Source organism: Schistocerca cancellata, chromosome 7 (genome assembly GCF_023864275.1).
Source record: "Schistocerca cancellata isolate TAMUIC-IGC-003103 chromosome 7, iqSchCanc2.1, whole genome shotgun sequence".
NCBI lineage: Eukaryota > Metazoa > Arthropoda > Insecta > Orthoptera > Acrididae > Schistocerca > Schistocerca cancellata.
Window position 1 is genome coordinate 244,974,174 of NC_064632.1, and position 19,884 is coordinate 244,994,057.

Consider the following 19,884-nt stretch of genomic DNA (forward strand, 5'->3'; position numbering starts at 1 on the left):
ATAAAGTCGGATCAAGAGCTGTGACACTGTCACGAGAAATGTGAACAGATAGTATCGATAAAAGACAATGTAGTACACACACCAATGAAAGTAGAGCAACAGGAGGGAGTTTGCAGACAAAGGTCCTCCAAGTAAAAGTTAAGGTCATTCAATGTGTTACGGGTGCCAAGGAAAATTAATACAGCTTAGATTTCAAGTATGGGAAAACAAGATTTGAGTTTTGTATCTGAAATGTGGGTGGAGCATGATAATTGTTACTGCCCGTGTACCTTTAAAGGTGGAGTACCTGCTTCAACAAGGGGACTACTGACAGGGCTCATGCAGAAAGCTGCAGTGCAGACTCCACTGTAGTGTATGGGGTCTAGAAGGATCAGAACAGAAGGTGCTACTGACCTGTAAGCAACACATCCATAGCCTATTCGTGTAAAAATCAATGATAAGTAAAACTTGACTAGAGTCTCCCGATCTGCTCCCAACACAGTCTTTCCAAGGAAGCACAGGGAATTTAACTTCCACATACAAGTTGTCTTGTGCTGCTTTAAGTGGGGTAACGATGTGAATTTGTGGGTGAACAGCATTCCTTTAAAGTGAAAGTCTACAATTTCCATCTGTTATTCATCCAAACACAATTTAGGGCGTAAGTGGGAGCATCAAATTCTGAAGAAGTGCATGATGAATTCCGTAGACGTGAATGACCCACGATTTTGTATGTGAGAAATACAACCATGACTTTGGTCCCATATTCATGTCTTATGAAGGGCTTTTTTTAATATGGGGTTCTGCTGAGCATAATGGATCAGAACTGTGGTACAAACAGAAGTTGTTGACCTACAAAACCGACATTTATGGCAACTGTGAAGAAGGTAGTCCTGAAGACCAACCCATGTAGAACCCCAGCTTCCTGTACAGGTTGATTACTAAGGGTCGTACCAACTAACTCAAATGGATAATAATTTTTTTTAATAAAACTTGGTAGGCTGCCTCTGAATCCCCATCGAAGTAATGTTGCTTTGATGTTTTGTTGCCAAATTGTATCATAAGCCTTTAGTAGTCAAGGAAGACCACTATCAAGTGTCATCGAAGTATGAAGGTCTTGCTGACATTCGTAAAAGGTGGTCAGTTCTGGATCTGAATCTTCACAAAATCCATACTGAAATGATGAATGTGATTGTTTCCACACATAAGCAAAGTCTGGCTTACCATCCCTTCCTTGAGTTCGATAGGATCACTGTTAAACTGATTAGTCTGTAGTTGTCTGTATTTGTTTATGAGGTTTCAATACTGATAAAATGATGCTTCCTATCCACTGAATGAGAAAAACTCCTCCTTGCCAAACTTTATAAACCAGTATTTGGTTACTTTGTTTTTTATAGTCACTAAAGTGGTTATGTATTTGATTGCATATGGTATTTAAGCCTGAAGCGGTATTCTTGCATTGTGCTAGTGAATTCCCAGTCTGTAACAGGGGTGTTTAAAAAAAACACCAGTGGAACCTCGAATAACAAGCATAATTTATTCCAGAATCTGACTCGTGGTATGAAACACTTGCTAAGTAAAACAATTTATCCCGTATAAATTAATTAAAATACGACCATGCATTCCCTGCAGAGAAAGTACTAGAAGTTTTATCTTATTCATGCCATTTATTTAAAGAAAATTATACATACACTATTATGTACTTTATTATTCATGATACATAACTAATTCTTTTTTACTAGGAAGTCATTTGTTTCTGCCAATACTTCAACACTTGGCAAAAATGAGACACAGCATTATCGACAAATAAATTTGTAGCCTCTGTAGCCACTGCTTTACTGGGGTGATTATTTTCAATGTACGATGCAACCAATTCCCATGCTTTCAGCACTCCTCTTATTGCACCAGAAGATTGCACTTTACTGTAAGCGCCTCCTCCTCCTCCTCAACGAACTGCTGTGAAACACACTACAACTCCAAAAACTCATCAGTGTTCATTTCTTGGCTGAGATCTTCCACAAGCTCATTGATATCATTCTTATCCACATCTAGTACTATCCTCTCGGCAAAAGACACAATCTCATTCCTCTTCCCATGCTTTTTTTATCATCTTGACACAGGTAAAGATGTGGAAGCGATATTTTCAAAAATCTCTGAGAGTGAAATTGATAGCTTCAGTTGACTTCAATCAATGCTTGAAGAGTGCTTTAGTGTAGAGTTTCCTAAAGATAGAAATAATCTGCTGGTCCTTAGGCTGAAGTAAAGGAGTGGTGTTGGAGGCAGAAATTGGATCTTGATTAATTGATTCATCTCAAGCAAATATTTTTTTCACCGAAGGGCCAAACATTGCATTGACCCAATCACAAAAAGATCAAGTCACCCAAGCCTTGTTGTTGGACCTCCACATCATATTTCACCTGCTCTTCTGGACTTTATACTTCTTGAAGGCTCATGGAGTTTATGAATGGCAAACAAGCAGTGGTTTCATTTACAAATCATAGTTTGCATTGGCACAGAATAGCAATGAGAGACGGTTCTTCATTGGCTTGTGACCAGGCAATGCAATCTCCTCTGCCATTATAAAGGTACCCTTTGGCATCTTTTTCCAGAATAGACCAGTCTCATTACAATTAAAAACCTTTTGTGGCAGCTAAACCTCAGAATCTGTGGCCATCTTAAAGTTGCTGATGAAGTTCTCAGCTGCCTTTGTGTCGGAGCTGGCTGCTTTACTGTGCCTCACAATGCTGTGGAATCTGGTTCTTCTCTTAAACTTCTCAAACCTTCGCTTAACCACTTCTTCGGCTGTTGATGATCCTGGTGTTGTCTTAACTAGGTTGGCGAAAATCATTCTTGACTTCACATAAATGATGGTCTTGTTAATAGAGTCACTCTGCAATTGGTTTTCATTTATACATATAAGGAGCTACCTTTCAACATTGTTCAAAATACAAAACTGTTGTTTCGATACTCTTGAGACTCCCTTTGAAGCATTTATCTCCTTAATCTTGACCTTCCTCTTGAGGATAGTGCAAATAGTTGATGTAGGCTGACTGCATGAGCGTGCTAAATCAGCAATGCTCACACCACATTCGACTTTTTCAATTATTTTACGTTTCATTTCTTAGGTCATTATCTTTCTCTTATGGTCATCATCTTGAGGCTTTATCTTTGGGGACATTTTGATGAAAGTTATTAAAATTTGCACACAAAAAACACTGTGTGAACACAAGTTTAGAAAAATGTGTGTTCACAAGCTGCACTAAGATGGTAGCAGGAAGACTGCTAAACCCAGACAGCAGCAAGCACATACTAAAGACATTGTTCATATGCCACTACCGACAATGGAAAGTGTTCATATCATTGAACATTTCCCCCCACCGTGCGCAAACAGCTAGTGACATCACACTAAAACGTCATCACTCGTTACGCAAGTCATTTTTTTACAATTTGTTTTGCCTGTTATGGAAACTGCATGTTGTGGGAGGTGCTTGTTACGCGAGGTTCCACTGTTATGTTCTATTAAAATACGAGTGAATTTTTTCTGAAGCTATCACTTTAGTGTAGTATGTCACTAGAAATTTAGGTATCTGGTTGTTATGAAGTACTCCTCAATCCAACTCCATGTATTTCAGATGGTAAAGAAATCCCATTGATATGTTATAGTTTCGCTCATACCTGGGCCTCAGTTTTATGGGTATTCACTGAAGCAACACTTTGTTCCCATCATTCCCATTTCTGTCATTTGATTAAATGATGTGCTTTATCTTGTAGTTGTTTGTAGAAAATTAAATGATTAGGGGATGAAAGGCTCCTCTGTCATTTTAATGCCCTTTGTTTCTGATGGCTTTTGCTATTTCTTAAGATCCCCATGGTACAGATTTGCATCAAGATGATCTGGAAGAGTATAATATTGTATACTGCGCTACATGGGTAATCAAATTTGTTGCTTCTTGTACTATCTTTTGGGTGTCTTTCTCTTGGGATATTGCAACAAACACTTCAGGGAAGCATGCTTCCCTAACAGATTTTCATGGGGTACAGCCTTGGTAGTTCGTCAGTGGGTCCTGACTGTGGAGGAGGAGGATATTAGTGTTTAACGTCCCGTCGACAACGAGGTCATTAGAGACGGAGCGCAAGCTCGGGTGAGGGAAGGATGGGGAAGGAAATCGGCCGTGCCCTTTCAAAGGAACCATCCCGGCATTTGCCCTGACTGTGGGATCGATAATAAAATGATAGGGTAATCATCATTGTTGCACACATTGCTTTGGGCATGGCATTGTGTCACAGATGTGAGACTCTGACTGTAGATTGATAATTGCACAAAAAGCTCCAGAGAGACAATAAAACGTATTGGATTACCAGTATTCATTATACACAGGTTAAAATTCGTTGCCCTCTATTGTTTTTATTCTCAATGCCCAGGACAGGAAAAAAGGGGAGGGGTAATGGATGCAATAGTTCTGTCTCTTGACAGCATATGCCTTGTCTTGTCAGGAAATGAAAGTTGCACATCATTACCATGGTAGACAGTTGTAGCCTAATGGCTGTAGCCTTGAGTGTTTTATTCAGTAGTATCTGCTTGATAAAAAGTAAAAAGCTGTACCAATGTTCAAATGCCTCCTGAAGGCCTCATCAAGTCAAGTCAATTATTACTAACAATACTGCAGTTTCTGTGTGTAGGCATGTAGTCTTCTAATAACTGTGATAACTGCAGAGCAACACACATGGTAGAGAAGAGGGACACATGTTCAGGCATGTGGCAGTAATAGCCATTACAGTTCAATGGTACCATCATTAAAAAAGTCAGTGTAGGGACAAATAAAGTGAACGGCAGGTTGTGTAAGTTGCTGTTCCTTTCCAAAAATCCTGTACAATCAGTATAATACCCAGACCTAAAGGTAACATTTCTGTAGGGAAGGATTCAAGGTCAGGGTACAATCAAAGCAGATTTTGATACACATCTTGTCTTTTCCTTTTCTTTCTACGTTTTTAATTCTTGTGGTGGTTTTTTGGGTTGTACATCCCAATAAGAGGATGATATGACTGTTCATTGGTCCTTTCTCCCAATGGTTGTTATCTGTGTGTGGGTCAGTTAAAATATATCACGACAATGTCCATGTACAGTGACAACAGAGAAGGATGGAACTCCTCCAGCTGTGACAGCAAAGGAGTACCCACTGATGTGGTACAGGTGGCAGTCTTCCTTGAACATTTTCCTGATTTAGGAAGTTGTTCACAACTCTGAATGGTTGAAACGCTAGCTGCAACTTCTGTAAAATTTAAGTGCAAATCCAGTGGATGAATTCATTCATATTTCCTTATCTTCAAAGTATTACGAGTGACTGAATATATTATATTCCTGCATTTTCTTTTCCCTTATAAAATCTTGGCAACCCTGTGACCAGGGAGAGTGATAGTCTGGGAAATTTGTTCCTAGTGGAAGCTGTTCACAAGAGTGGTCATTGTGAGACATTACTCCAGTTTTCACAGATGGATTCTATAGTACATAATTTGAGATATGTGAGCAAAATGGAAACATTGGAAGCACCTCATGGTTGGTAGGACATGCCATTTTACAGTACATCTACATACCAGGACATACTGTTCCCAATAAGACACTTCCTTCAAACTCCGAAATGAAGCTGCTTATGTCAACTCTGTTTTCCTTTGGCATTCTCTGTATCCATCATACAAAATCAGTCCTGCAACTTTCCAGTTATTTAGAGTTCTTCATCAGGTTGAAGCATTAGATCTCTATGAAAGATAATGTCCCAGGTCATCTTAAGACTCTTGTGTGGAGTAATAGTGACAGGTCATTTCTTAGGTAGGTAGGCTCAATGTGTTTGAGATAGCATTTCAGTAGCTGCTTTAATGAATAAGGATCCAGTCCACATTTTTCCAGGGTAGCTATTTCACCGAACTCATCTTCAAAATTCTCCACAAAAAAACCTGGATTTTATTTTTGTGTAGTAATCACCATCTGTCCCAACACAGATTAAATATTGAATAAATTGTTTGCTTCCTTGTTTCGCAGGCCAAGAAGTGGCTATGGCAGGAAGACTGAATAATTACAAGTTTCTACATTAATTTTTTTCTTCTTCTTGTCAAACAACCAATTCTTCACAGCTACTGGTCTAACTTTGAGTCTTTCATCTGCGAAGTGTCCACTGTGACGCTGCTTATTCCTATCAAGGTGTCCACGGATGTCATCAACCTACAGCAATGTCCACTTAGCTGAATGGGCATTGCTCAATGTCTCGGTATCCCTAAAGGATTGAAATTTAATCTTTGTCTTAAATAGGGAGGTAACAGCTCAGGTACGAGGGTTGAATGAAAAGTATTGCTTCCACCTTCGTTAATTGGGTTTGGATAGGAATATTTTAATAAATCAAACACAGAAATAATCCTTAGAATGTAATGTTTAATTACAAACATTCACTTTTCCACATAATCACCAGCCAATTGGATACATTCCTGTCAACGATGAACAATTTTTCTGAAGCCGTCACGGAAGAAGTCAACACTCTGTTTCTGCAACCACAGTCTCACAGTTCTCTCAACGTCTTCATCAAAAGCATAATGATGTCCCCACAGATCATCTTTCATTATTGAGGTCAGACGGTGCTAAATCTAGACTGTATGGAGGATGCCGTATGGTGGTGAGATTCAGTCTCTGAAGTTCTGCTGTGGTGGCATGTGAAGTGTGTGGTTTGGCATTGTCATGCTGCAGGAAAACATTTCCCTTTTGTTTTCGGACCCTTGTTAGCCATTGTTTCAGAGTTTTCAGCATTGGGATGTAACACTCTGAATTCATTGTTGTTCCACGATCAAGGAAATCAACATGGATTACACCATCTGCATTCCCAGAACACTAGTCATGATTTTTCCAGCTGAGGGTTGCATCTTTAATTTCTTTTTCTGGGGTGAGTCTTTGTTTTTTTTTTGTGGTTTTAGGGCGCACAACTTCAATGGTCATTAGCGCCCTGACTACTCTAAGAATGCACCGCGAGGCACAAGTGGACAACAACAACTAAAAGGGAAAACACGATAAAAGACAGACTGACAGGCATAGGATTAAAAAACAGCATCATCAAATGTCCTGAGAGAGGTTTGTCAAATTGATAAAACGAAGAACACGAGCAACTGCTCGTGGGTCATCCGCTAAAATGGCATCGAAAGTACTTGGCAGGTTAAGATCTAGACGCAGTGTGTTAAAATATGGACAGGACAATAAAATGTGTCGAACCGTCAGCAAGTGCCCACATGGGCAGAACGGCGCTGGCGCAGCCGTCAGCAGATGGCGATGGCTGATCCGGCAGTGTCCAATTCTTAACCGGGCTAAAACGACCTCCTCCCGCCGAGAAGGGCGTGAGGAGGACGTCCAAGCCACGGGAAGAGGTTTTAAGGCCCGAAGCTTGTTGTCTGTAAGTGCAGCCCAATCGGCATGCCACAGCGACACAATGCGCCGACAAATGACCCTGCTAAAATCGGACGAAGGGACACAACAAGAAGCTGTCCGAGGCTGGAGGACCGCAGCCTTGGCCGCGGCATCTGCAGCTTCGTTCCCAGGGATACCGACATGGCCAGGAACCCACATAAAGCTAACCGGAGAACCAACGTCCACCAGCTGCTGAAGAGAGCGTTGGATCCGGTGTACGAAAGGGTGAACAGGGTACGGATCACTGAGGCTCTGGATGGCACTCAGGGAATCTGAGCAGATGACATAAGCAGAATGTCGGTGGCGGCAGATGTAAAGAACAGCCTGGTAGAGGGCAAAGAGCTCAGCTGTGAAGACCGAACAATGGCCATGGAGCCGGTATTTAAAACTTTGTGCCCCGACAATAAAGGAACACCCGACCCCGTCATTGGTCTTAGAGCCATCTGTATAAATGAAAGTCATGTTGATGAACTTCGAACGAAGTTCCAAAAAAAAAACGGGAGTGGTAGACCGAACCGGGGGTAACCTCTTTTGGGAGCGAGCTGAGGTCAAGGTGAACGCGGACCTGAGCCTGGAGCCAAGGTGGCATGTGGCTCTCGCCCACTCGAAAGGTTGCAGGGAGTGAAAAATTAAGGTGTTGAAGGAGGCGACGAAAACGAACTCCAGGGGGTAGCAGGGCAGAGACATACAACCCGTATTGACGGTCGAGAGAGTCGTCAAAAAAGGAACGATAAGACGGATGGTCGGGCATTGACAGTAGCCGACAGGCATACCGACAAAGCAGTATATCGCGCCGGTAGGTGAGTGGCAATTCGCCAGCGTCAGCATGAAGACTCTCTACGGGACTAGTGTAAAATGCTCCGATCGCAAGTCGTAAACCCCGATGTTGTATGAAGTTGAGGCGGCGTAAGATGGATGGCCGTGCAGAGGAGTATACGAAGCTCCCATAATCCAGCTTGGAGCGGACGATCGACCAATATAGACGAAGTAGGACGGTTCGATCCGCTCCCCACGACATACCACTGAGAACACGGAGGACATTTAGTGAACGGGTACAACGGGCGGCCAAATATGACACATGTGGAGACCAGCTAAGTTTCCTGTCAAATGTAAGGCCTAAAAATTTGGTTGTCTCCACGATTGGGAGACCAACGGGACCGAGTCGTAAGGACGGTGGGAGAAACTCTTTGTAGCGTCAGAAGTTAATACAGACCGTCTTCTCGGCAGAAAAACGGAAGCCATTGGCGACACTCCAGGAGTAAAGACGGTCAAGAGAACGCTGAAGACAGCACTCCAGGACACGTGTACACTGCGCGCTGCAATAGATGGTAAAATCGTCCACAAAAAGGGAGCCTGATACATCAGCTGGGAGGCAATCCATTATTGGATTGATCGCGATGGCGAAGAGAGCGACGCTCAAAACTGAGCCCTGTGGCACCCCATTCTCCTGGCGATAGGTGTCGGACAGGGCAGAACCCACACGTACCCTGAACTGTCAATCCATTAAAAAGGAACGAATAAAAAGAGGGAGGCGACCGCGAAGGCCCCATGTATGCATGGTGCGGAGAATGCCCGCCCTCCAACAGGTGTCGTAAGCCTTCTCCAAATCAAAGAACACAGCCGCGGTCGGGCGCTTCCGCAAGAAGCTATTCATAATGAAGGTCAACAAGGTAACCAGATGGTCAACAGCAGAGCGGCGCCTACAAAATCCACATTGTACATTGGTAAGTAGGCGTCGAGACTCGAGCAGCCAAACCAATCGAGAGTTAACCATTCGCTCCATCACTTTACAGACACAGCTGGTAAGCGAGATAGGTCGATAACTGGAAGGCAAGTGCTTGTCCTTCCCCGGCTTAGGAATCGGGACAACAATAGACTCGCGCCAGCATGCGGGAACATGTCCCTCAATCCAGATGCGATTGTATGTACGAAGAAGAAAACCTTTACCCACAGGAGAAAGGTTCTTCAGCATCTGAATATGAATAGAATCAGGCCCTGGAGCGGAGGACCGTGATCGGCCAAGTGCGGTTTCGAGTTCCCGCATGGTGAATGGGGCATTATAATTTTCACAATTCGAGGAGCGGAAGTTAGGTGGCCTAGCCTCCTCTGCCTGTTTGCGGGGGAGGAAGGCAGGGTGGTAATGAGCGGAGCTCGAAACCTCTGCGAAAAAGTGGCCGAAGGCATTGGAGACAGCCTCAGGGGCCACAAGGACGTCATTCGCGACCTTCAAGCCAGAAACTGGTGAGTGGGCCTTAGTGCCAGATAGCCGGCGCAGGCTACCCCAGACAACAGAAGAAGGAGTAAAACTGTTGAAAGTGCTTGTAAAAGCAGCCCAGCTGGCTTTCTTGCTTTCTTTAATAATACGACGACACTGAGCACGTAATCGTTTATAATTAATACAATTCGCCACTGTAGGGTGGCGTTTAAAGGTGCGTAAAGCACGTCGACGAGCACGTAAAGCGTCTCTACATGCTGCGGTCCACCAGGGGACCGGTACGCGACGTGGAGAAGAAGTAGGGTGAGGGATGGAATATTCAGCAGCAGCGAGAATGACTTCCGTGAGGTGTGCGACCTGACGATCGCAGCTTGTGAAGGTTTGATCCTGAAAGGTCGCCCTGGAAGAGAAGAGCCCCCAGTCTGCCTTGGAGATGGTCCAACTAGAGGAGCACGGAGAGGGAGTATGCTGCAGGAGATGGATAACACACGGGAAGTGGTCGCTCGAATATGTATCAGCAAGTGCATACCACTCAAACCGGCGTGCAAGTTGGGGAGTACATATAGAGAGGTCTAAATGGGAATAGGTGTGAGATGTGTCCGAAAGAAAAGTAGGGGCGCCAGTATTGAGGCAGACAAGATTGAGCTGGTTGAAAAGGCCTGCTAACAAGGAGCCCCTTGGGCAGGATGCTGGAGAGCCCCAAAGGGGATGGTGGGCATTGAAGTCTCCAGTTAACAAAAATGGTGCAGGTAGCTGAGCAATAAGTTGCATCATGTCTGCCCTGGTAACGGCAGATGACGATGGAGTGTAAATGGTACAAAAGGAAAACGTAAAAGTGGGGAGAGTAATGCGGATGGCAACTGCCTGCAGGCCGGTGTGCAACGTGATGGGATCGTAGCAAATATCATCCCAGACCAGCAACATAACCCCTCCATGAGCTGGGATACCTACCACAGGGGGTAGGTCAAACGCACAGAGGTGTAGTGTGCCAAGGCAATTTGATCGCATGGGCGTAGCTTCGTTTCCTGGAGGGCTACGACAAGCGGACGGTGCAAGCGGAGCAGCAACTTCAAGTCCTCTCGGTTGGAGCGAATGCTGCGAATATTCCAGTTAATAAGTGCCATCGTAAGAAAAGGAAGATGAAGAAAGGGGTCACCTCGAAGGCCGCTGAGGGCATGGCTTCGAGCGAGCACCGCCGCCGCTATCAGTAGGCGGACAGTCATCGTCCATTGGGTCCATAGGTTCATCGGCCATCTCGGGAGGATGGCCGGGAGGGGGAGCTTCCTCCGCCGGTGAACGGCCAGATGTACGGCTACCAGCGGTGCGGCCAGGCGAAACGGATGACGGCCTGGGGCGGCAACCGCTGGGTGGCGCAGGAGAAGAAATGCGCCGTGGCGGAGAAGGAGAACTGTGCTTCCTATGCGCCTTTTTGGAAGGACGTTTGGTGGAAGTACCGGTCGAAGGCTGGGAGGTCGAGGAACGTAGGAAGTCTGCACGGGATGGTTCCTTCTTGAAGGCCCGTGCATCTGACTTCGGGGTCTTCGTCTTAGCAGAAGCTGATGAAGGGGCTGGTGTCTGTGGGGTGATGGGAGGAAGAGGAGACGTCGACCGCGCGATCTTAGCACTGGCCGAACGGACGACCGTGGTGCTGAAGGTCAGATCGCATGTCTGGGTTGCTACCTCCCTGGTAGTCCGAGGAGAGGCGAGGACAGTACTGTATTTCCCCGCTGGGAGCAGCGCGGGTTTCCTACTAGCCAATAGCTTGCGAGCAGCCGAGGTGGACACTTTCTCTTTGACCCGAATTTCTTGGATACAGCGTTCTTCCTTATAGACAGGACAGTCGCGGGAGGATGCGGCATGGTCACCCTGACAGTTCACACAAAGAGGAGACGGAGGTGGACAGTCACTCTCATGGGCATCCCTGCCACAAGTGACACATTTAGCCGCATTGGAACAAGACTGTCGAGTGTGATTGAAACGCTGACACTGGTAGCAGCGCGTAGGTGTCGGGACATAGGGGCGAACAGAAATAACCTCGTAGCCCGCCTTGATGCGCGATGGCAGCTTAACACTATCGAAGGTCAAGAAAAGTGTCCGGGTCGGTACAAGGTCATTGTTAACCTTTTTCATGACCCTATGGACAGCCGTCACGCCCTGATCAGCGAGGAAAGATTGAATCTCCTCGTCAGTCAATCCGTCGAGGGAGCTAGTATAGACTACACCACGAGACGAATTCAAAGTTCGGTGGGCCTCCACCCGGACAGGGAACGTGTACAGGAGTGTGGCCCGAAGCAGTTTTTGTGCCTGAAAGGCACTCTCAGTTTCTAGTAATAAGGTGCCGTTACGCAACCTGGTACAAGATTTGACAGATCCGGCTATGGCATCTACGCCCTTCTGGATAATGAAAGGGTTGACAGAGGAAAAATCCTTTCCGTCCTCAGATCGAGAAACGACGAGGAACTGTGGGGCAGGCGGTAGTACTTTTGTCACTGATGGCTGGTCACGTTTCCGTTTTTGGGCAGAAGTCGAAAGCGATGGAGTAGAATCCATTGCAGAGGAATCCCCCATGATTGCCAGCGTCTCCGATGGCGCGCTCCTTCCTTGTGGGGACCCTCTCAGAGGGCACTCCCACCTTAGGTGAATGTTTACACCTCAGGTCACACCTCCCGAGAAACAGACGGAGGGACCAATCGGCATGGTCAGAAGGTATCAGCTCAGGCAATCACCCCTCCCCGGGCCTGGCCTTTACCAGGGGGTACGCGCGTGCCTTACATGTCTACCCAGGGCGGGGACTTACGCGTTACCCCGTCACCGGCTACGCGTGCGAACGCATGGGTCGGCCTTCAGGCACGCACAGGGAGGAAGGAAGAAGAGGAAAAAGAAGAGAGAGAGGGAGAAAGAGGACAGACTGTCTCAAACGCCAAGGCGGAGACCAGAGAAGGCAAGGAGAAGAAGGCAATGAGAAGGCAAGGAGAAGAAGGCAATGAGAAGGCAAGGAGAAGAAGGCAATGAGAAGGCAAGGAGAAGAAGGCAATGAGAAGGCAATGAGAAGGCAAGGAGAAGAAGGCAATGAGAAGGCAAGGAGAAAAAGGCAATGAGAAGGCAAGGAGAAAAAGGCAATGAGAAGGCAAGGAGAAGTCAAGGGAAAGAGTAAGGAAGACAGTGAGGTGGAGAAGAGCAAAGAAAGGAACCAACAAAAGGAAGGAAGAAACGAGAAGTGAAAAACCAGAAAGACCACAATTATAGGTCGTGGAACCGCCCGTCTCCGGACGCAGGCGCTAACTACCCCCGTGAGGGGGATGGACTCCTTTTAGTCGCCTCTTACGACAGGCAGGAATACCTTGGGCCTATTCTAATCCCCGGACCCGCAGAGGGGGTGAGTGAGTCTTTGTGTTGATATTCCACAGACTGATGCTTCATCTCCAGGTCATAATGGTGTACCCATGTTTCATCTCCCGTCACAATTGAATGGAGAAAGGCGTCACTTTCATTCTCGTAATGCAAGAGGAGTTCCTGGCAAATTTCAAGTCTGTGCACTTTCATTTCAGGAGTCAGCATCCGGGGTACCCATTGTGCACAGATTTCCTGATACTCAAACAAAGCAATAATGTGACCCATATGTTCTTGTAAAATGCCAATTGTGCTTGCAATTTCTCTCTGAATGGTACAAAGATTGTCCTGAATCAATGTGTCAACATTTTGCTCGTGAAACTTGGTGGTTCCTGTCACATGCCGTCCAACTCCGCTTGTCACGCAGGTCAGATGTTCCTGCCTCAGCATCTTTAAACTTACTCGCCCAACGATGTATAGTATCACATCAACACAATCACCATTAACTGCTCTAATTCTCTGATGAATCTCCTTTGGGGTGACACCTTCTGCTGTCAATAATTCGATGACTGTACATTGCTTACATTGCACTGATCGACCATCTGTGGAGGGTTCCACTGTAACAACACAACCGTTCAACGCTAAGGCTTCCCATCACTGGAGCTGTAGAGAAGAGGCTATGGAACAAGCCAGTACCTAGCACATACAAATACCGCTAACTGTTGAAGAGTTACAAAGGTGGAGGCATTACTTTTCAGTCAACCCTCATACAATGCATGCAAGCCCTGCATTGTCAGGGGCTACAGTTGAAGGTGTATGTGATGACCTCACAACATCAGATTGGCTACCGGATTGGCTCTCCAGCAGCTGCAATTGCCCATGTACTGAGGATGCATAGATGGCTGTCATATGCCATAGACAGGGTGCCATCTAAGGTACGTTTCTCCTCTCCCAAATGACAAGCACTACCGTAAAAATATTGAAAAAAGAAAAATTGAGTCAGACCCGAAAGTGGTGATTAGATTAAGGGTAATAGAAACCAAAGTGAGCAATCTGATTCAGTGCCTAAGAAAGACCAATCAAACAACACTTTTTGCATTAGCGAAAGAGTAGTACTCATAATTAATGAAGACATGGTCACTGTTTATTCCAACATGTAGCATTATCATATATATAAACATGGTGCTTTTAAATTACAACTATACTCAACATTTAAGTAGCCTACTTAAGAATAAGTGGAGTGGCTATATTGAATAAGGAAGGCAGAACTTGTGCTCCCTACATTGTTTCTACCATAGCACCCTAAGTGCATGTGATTTGTGAACAAGCTTCCTCTCCTCAACTATTGGCCATAATCAAAAGGTTTAAATATAGTAGACCAGGGGAAAAAATCAACCTTAATAGTGATCCTAGCACTTAACAAAACGTAAAAAGAACTCTGCCTTGAGAACATACACACTAAATCCCTTGCTTAGGCATGAAGTTTAGTTATGGACCAAATTATTGCTTGAAATGTCATATAAAGCCATCAATCTAGAGAGATTAGACATGTCAAGTGCATTTCAAGTTGCATATTAATGGTGCGTAGAAAGAAACTTACTGAGAGTGCCGACTTTTTACACAAAAATGGTATTGACAAAACTGCTAAAACGATGTTTCAACCATGTTAATAACACACTGAATGTGATGCTTTTGTTCTCAATCACAGGCAACCACAACCATTTTGTTCTTCACACTTGTGGCCAATGCTATACAACAGTCAACATGAATTTTACATTTGAGTCCAGTGATGCAGCAGTGGCTGATGACTGAACACTGTAACGCATTTCCATTCTGTCTATTCGGCTCCACCTTTTTGTGACTGATGCAGCACAGTAGGCAACACACTTATTTGAGAAGTATGAGCTTCAAGTTACAATTCTTGCCATTAATATTCAGCTGTCCCGTAGTTTTCCTACATAAGACTGGACAAATGCATGGACAGCCCTTGTTAACACAACTACAACTATTGATGCCTTCAACAGCTGAGCTTCTGTTCTGTGTCAATTGACCTTACAGCTAACAAATAAACTAAGAAGGCTACATATTTAGGGAATGTGGGGCTTCAAAAAAATAACAATACTTTTCTCTTCTTCACATTTCTTTCTAGGAAGGATATAACATACCTCTTCATACACAAAACACAACATACACCGATAAGCCAAAAAATACGATCACCGCCCACCACGACATTGGGTGTTGCCTAGCAGTGTTGCAGGCACATGACACGGTGACGGAAGTATGTAAGTGGAGCAGACAAAGAGGGGGGTGGAGGGGGGATCACTTTACAGAAGATATGGAGTGCAATTGGAGAAATCCACTGAGATAAGTGACTTTGACAAAGGACAGGTTATTATTATGTGGAGCCTGGGAACAAGCACCTTGAAAATGGCAAAACTGGTGTAATGTTCACATAATAGTGCCATGAGCACCTAGGAAGAGAGGTAGAAGGACAATAAAACTACAACTATGCACTAAATAGTCGGACGTGCATGAGAAATCACAGAATATGGGGTTTGGAGGCCTGTCTACTCTGTAAAGTAGGATAGGCGGTAATCTGTGGCATCTCTGCAAAAAAAGTACAATACTGGCGCACGCACAAGTGTTTCGAAGCATTCCATTCATCATGCATTGTTGAACATGAAGCTCCGCAGCGGACCACCCCTATGTATTCTCATGTTCACCCAACATCTTCAATTATGATTGCAGTAGGCGTGGGACTATTGGGATTCAACCATTGATCAATGTAAATGTGACAGCTTTTCACGTGAAACCTATTTTTGCTATGGTAGGTCAATGACTGTCTCCACAAACACTGTTATGAAAGTGGATGGCAGTTCATAGCATGCAGCGCACCAGACTCAAGCTGGTGGGAGCAGTATTATGCTATCGGAGACATTCTCCTATGCCCACATGGGACCTGTGGTAGTAATCGGAGACAAGCTGACAGCTGTTTACCACCTGCATCCTTTCATGGGCGATGTCTTCCCAGACGGCTGTCATGTTTCAGCAGTATAACTGTCCATGTCTCGGAGCAAGAACATTGCTACAGTGGTTTGAGGAGCATTATAGTGAACTCATGTCGATGTTTCGACAACGAAATTTGTCTGACATAATCCTATGGAACCAACCTGGGTCACTATCAGATCACCACCTACGCAAATCAGCAGCCCATTACGTACGTGTAGACATCTAAAGCCACATACCTCCACACACCTACCAACAAACTGTTGGAACAGTGATGCATGTCATTCCAAAGATGATAAACAAGCTACTAAACTTGTGGTTGTAAAACAACACAAATGTTCAGAATGCAGCCATATTTACAAACTGAATTGCAATGTGAAAGTTATATGAATCGTTCCATATTATTACGTTTTATCGTGCAAATGATCAATATCTGAAAAATAATATATTTCATTCATTGTGAAACTATAACTAGCCACCCCCCCCCCTTTTCCCCATAACAAGGCAGATCGTAGAAACGCTCTTTTTCCTGTATTGCATCTTTTACTGTTTTCAAATCCAATGTACACCGTTCACAAGACATTCTCCTAAATGCAATCAAGTCAAAAAAAGAGAAAAATTTTATATTTCATGTATTCAGTCCCAAAGACCAGCATGAATAATCATTTGTTTCGTGTTATTACATATTTAAAAAAAAAAAAAAAAACTTCGCTGAAGTATTTGACAACTCTCGGTGTATCAGTTACATAGATCTGCTAAAACTGTTTATAAGCAACAGATTCTCACTTTTGTTTGCTAGCCACTCCGCATCATTCTGGATCTGCTCAGCGTGTGATAGCTGATTTGAATACCGACACCTAACTGGTTTAAGCAAGAGATAGCATAGTTATTTAACATCAAGGCGAGGCACTACATACTAAACACAGCGGGCATTCGTCTGTGTTTCTGTAAGTGTATAAAGTACTACGCATCACTTAACACTAATGTTACAGCCAAATTAATGTTAACACTCACAGATGTTGACCCGCCAGTGTCGTCTGCAAGCCGCATATACAGTTTCAACTGCAGTGCAGCTATTATATCAACGAGAGATCTGTGTTATCAATTCCGGATTACAGATTTAATTGCTTATCAAGCCTCGCTTCCGAAGCAACTTGCCAGCACACTTCCTGACGGGCTGACACTAAGCATAAATGTAAACAAAAAACAGCTTGTACCTATGACGATGCAAAGATTATGCCAGTTGCGAAGTAATGATGAGACTGACATCCCCCTTTTTAGAAAGTGTTGCACATTGGCGACCAACTAGACGTGAAAGTCGATTTAAGAGGTAGAGGTAATGCCACGCTAGAAATGAAACATTCCTGTTTTCTGCATTAAAAAATAATGGTGATAATAATACTCACTTTCTGATATCGTGCAGTATAGCAACATACTGCAAAAGAAGAAAAAGTTTTCAAAATACAAACGCGAGCTATAACGTTGGTCTGTAGAGTTTCAAATAGGACATCCTGTAGCCACCTATTCAAGCCACTTGGGATACTGACACTCACAAGTCAGTAAATCTACTCGTTGATGATGTTTGTAATCAAGATTAGTATACGTTATATTATAAATGATGTAATTTGTATGCCAGTTTATGTAATCTTCTATAACTTGTATGTATATAGTTTGCAGTACCTTTTTTAACCTTGAATGTAATATATATACTTCTTCTGTATGCAAACAAAATTTAATACATAGCCAAATGATGGTCACGCCTCCATGACGAAATGACATATTTTCTTCTTTCTCAGTCGGTAATGATCGCGAAACGGTAATTTCCCTACCATATAGTTTAATAATCATTTCTCAAATGTAGTAGGAAATATAAGGGCAAACAGCTCAAGGAAAATATCAAAACAGTATAGTGAACAAGCAACACACATAAAATGCTACCATATGGATGTCTCACCCACTTTTCCTCCCGAAGTTAAGGAAATTATATAGTCTCTCAAAACTAAAAGCTTATCGGGATTTGATAGCGATTTCAACAGGCTACTAAAGAGTTATTCCCGTATAATAAGCACTGTCGTTTTGAAGCTATGTAATGCATCACTAAGGGCATTTTTCCAAGAGACTGAAATACGCCATTGTCAAACACGTCTTTAAGATAAATGATGAGACATACGTCAATAAATAGCGACCTGTTTGCCTACTGACATCATTTTCCAAAATTTTTGGGGAGGTCATGTATTCTAGAACAGTATCCCACCTGAGCAACAATAACATCCTACGCAAATCACAGTTTGGATTTCAGAACAGTAGCTCAAATTATAATGCCATTTATTCATTCACTCACCAAATTTCACAAGCATTACATAGCAAAATAGCATCAACTGATACTTTCTGTTACCTATTACACCCATTTGACTGCATGAGTCTCAATATTCTCCTGGATAAACTTAGGTTTGATACGCTTAATTGGCGCGGTATTTTTGGGAGAGAAATGTTATTTACGTGGTATTTGTTTGTCAGTCTCCTGTATGAAATATCGCTTTTACGTTGTTTTCGATGCTGAAAAACAGTAACAACATGGTTTTGAAAAGACTTTATTGAAAGACTTCACAGAAACAATTTCATACATACACAGTCCAGATGAATGTGATATTATTCTGTAGTTTTCTTCAAGAAAGAGCTGTCGAACAAAGAACTACACGACACTGTCGCTCCTAAAACAGTAACGTCCAAGATGACGATCATTCATAAGAAATGCTGGCATAATAGCAGTTACTATTCTTATGAGGAACGGCTTTAAGTTGTTGTAAATGATAGCATCAGATTTCTTGATTTTCAGTCTTTCTTTGTATAGTTTTGGGAAGTAAACTTTTCTAGAATTTCTTCTTGGAAGTCTTCATATTTCTTCCCATACTTCTTTGGAAGTGCACAGGTAGTAAATAATACCATTTGGACGGTACTGTATCGTCCTCAGGTCCGTAACTGTTGGCTCATTCTTTGTAGCACTTCCAGGTCTAATTGATTCACACAGCCACAAGCTTTTCTCTGCATGGTTAGTGAAAAAGGAGTAATCTAGGTAAAGGACTTCATAGGGTTGTGACTTTCTTCTCTACTGTTTAGATATCAAGGCATATTGGCTACACTCAATGGAACTGTGAACTGCGTCAAGTTCGATCTGAGTATGACCTTTCTCCAAAACCTTTTGTGTAATCAGTACTCCTGAATTAATTGCTAATCTTAAAAGAGCGTTTGTTAACATCACGTTTCTATTCCGATATGTGCGGCCGTATTAATACAAAATGACTGGGGCAGGATTTTTCCTTGATCGTTTTGGACTGTGTGTCCATGATACACAGTGGAAAACTGGATGCAACCAATTCACCTTGCATTTCGTCAAAATAGTAACACATTGTATCATTACTTTCGAAATTATTGTACACTGTAAAGCTAAGGCAGTGAACAATGCTCAGCGACACTCTGGTTAATATAACCGAGGCTTTAGTGACAATCAGCCAACCGAAGGGATGCCAGAAAACTCTGCAGGATAAAAATCATGATCCTTAGGAACGCGGCAGCAGAGCCACTAAGGACAGATAAAATCTTATCCAAAGCCTTGTCAAAGCGTAGGGCACTTAGAGTTACATTGACTTGCATTCCTGTGGGAGAAGGACTCAACGTTTGTGTAATAAGCTGGAGGAAGGAGTTTTGAGCACACATATGCTTCAGGCAGGAAAGTGTTCTATTGGGTCTTCCACTCCTCCAAGGTCAGATGATGAGCCACAGAGAGTGAGGATAATCATTCTGATTCGGGACTCTGTAACAAGAATCATTCGTTTTTGGGATTATGACTTCAATGCACAGTGCAACAGTGTCATTCTGATCCTGGTTTATGTGGAGGGAAGTAGTTCCTTTTGGTTTATAA

At 43.6% G+C, this 19,884-nt stretch overlaps 1 protein-coding gene across 3 annotated transcripts in view; it reads right to left on the minus strand.

Moving 5' to 3' along the window:
* The window catches only part of LOC126092075 (glutathione synthetase-like), a 150,765-nt gene extending 133,567 nt beyond the window's left edge, over positions 1 to 17,198 (minus strand). For 2 of the 3 annotated variants that reach the window (XM_049907495.1, XM_049907494.1), the window contains exon 1: positions 16,980 to 17,198. The gene's annotated coding sequence lies outside the window, so the exon portion shown is untranslated. The remainder of the gene's footprint in view (positions 1 to 16,979) is intronic. The other variant, XM_049907496.1, reaches the window with a different exon arrangement.
* Positions 17,199 to 19,884: the final 2,686 nt, after the last annotated feature.